This window comes from Melopsittacus undulatus, assembly GCF_012275295.1.
Source record: "Melopsittacus undulatus isolate bMelUnd1 chromosome W unlocalized genomic scaffold, bMelUnd1.mat.Z SUPER_W_unloc_2, whole genome shotgun sequence".
NCBI lineage: Eukaryota > Metazoa > Chordata > Aves > Psittaciformes > Psittaculidae > Melopsittacus > Melopsittacus undulatus.
Genome location: NW_022993944.1, coordinates 1,892,608 through 1,894,794, shown reverse-complemented (window position 1 = coordinate 1,894,794; position 2,187 = coordinate 1,892,608).

Genomic DNA, 2,187 nt, shown 5'->3' with positions numbered 1-2,187 from the left:
GGTCTGTGGAAAATTTAATCTTAGTGATTGCTGTTTAGGATTAGATCTATTGTTCTTAAAAGAAGGAGGGTTATGTGTAGCTCTCAGTGAAGAATGTTGTTCTTTTGCTGACCATACGGGAGTAGTCCAGGACACCATGTCTGAACTCCGGAAAAGGTTAGATCAACGTAAGAAACATCGTAAGGCAGGCAAGTCATGGCATGAAAACTGATTTAATGTTTCACCTTGGCTAACCACTTTGTTGTCTGCTTTAGCAGGACTGCTTATCATGTTGATTTTGGGACTTATATTTGGGCCTTGTATATTACGCTATATTTTACACTTTATTAAAGAACGGTTTGACATAGCTAAACTGCTTATTTTATGAGGTCTGGGGCAAAATATAAGAGTGTATCTATTAATGAGGATGAAGATTGTTGTGAATGCGTTATGCCACGTGAGAACTATGCCTATTGTAATTGTGAGGTATTACCTTGTGAGTGTTATGATAAATGTTGGGATTGTGGAAAAAGGTTTGTTTGCAGTGCCGAGAATGAAAGCAGCGTCTAATAAACAATAATAGGATAAAAAGAAAAGGGGGGATTGTAAGAAACTATGGACTAGGGTATTGTTTATTAAGATTTATGTTAAGCCCAATGTAAAGATTAGGCAACAAAAGATAGGAAATCGCTTATGCAAACAGCCAACAGACACTGCTTGTGCAAGATAAGATCACCGCCAGATGCCCAGGAAATCGCTTATGCAAACAGCCAACAGACACTGCTTGTGCAAGATAAGATCACCGCAAGATGCCCAGGAACCGACAGAAACAGGAAGTAAAGATGTATAAAAAGGGGCTGTTTGAACTGCTCAGCACAGCAGTTGGTGGAGCGCAGACTCCCCTGTCGTCCAGCGCTGTTTTTGCTCATATTCTACTTGCTATAATTAATAAAATTTTAATTGGATTATGATCCGTTGTGGTCTCAATTTATAAAAGTACCGGTAGTTATTTCTGTTATACCTTGATTGCTGGACTGACTTTACCTCGATCCGTGGGAGTTGTATTCCTCTGGCTCTCCTTCCCATCCCTCCAGTAGTGGGAAGGTGAGGGGGGGAGGGGAAACAAAGGGGGAACTGTGCAGATTTAGTTTAAACCACAACAGTTTTTGGCGCCCAACGTGGGGCACAAACCCACAAAATAACAACAAATCTGACAGGATTTAGCCATTTGTCACAATGCTGTTTTATTGGCTCTCACAGTTTTTTCTCTTGATCTCACGGTTTCAGGATTTTACCAATTACTTTTCATATATATTAGCTGTGTTAGTGTTTATCAAGTATGGGGTTTGGGCTAAGGTTCTGGTCTCATTGTACTTTATGTTAATGACTTGTAATACAATAGAAGCATTGATCATGAAACTGATCTGGTTTATGCTCCCGGTATGGTCAACAACTTTATATTTTGGGAGGTATATAATAGAAGTGCTCAGCAATTTCACATCTTTTTTCTCCTTCTCGGGTGGTCAACCTGTGAAGGAGACATTCTGCTGTCCTCCCAGTGTTCTCTCCAGATGGTCTACAACATCATTTGAGGGTTTTGAAGTTTTTGAGACTTGTATGCTGATTGTGATGAGGATCACCATAGTAGCACGCATACAGAGCGTGTTTTGCTCACAGTTATTTCATCTGATTTCAAGAGTTAAGTAGAGTCAGGTCTGGTCCTGTATTGGGGTTAAATGATGAAATAGGAGGACCAGGAGATCTTCCCAGAGGCTGGACAGTCATGAGTGGCAGGGTGTGTGGGATAGTATGGGCAAACATCTAGGTCAGTGGGCCCCTCCAGTACTTTGGAATTTTACTCCCAAACAAGTGAAGAATCCGGAAGAATTAGTAAAACAGCTAAAAGAGGTGTGTTGTCGTCCTGGCCATACCAGAGATGGACAAATTACAGCAACGTGCTGGGGCTTGGCCTATGCTTATAGGGCCTTGATCGACACTATTCAACACATTCAAAAGGAAAAAAATGTCCCTGGATCTGAGAGCAACACAGAAGTCAGCATAGCTGTTCCAACTCCAAGTACAGCAGCTACACCATCCCCAGCGGCAAGTACAGTTGCTACCCAAACTTCAGCTGTGACAGACAGTGCAGCTACCCCAGCAACAAGTACAGTTGCTACTCAAACTACAGGGATAATCACTGCATCTGAA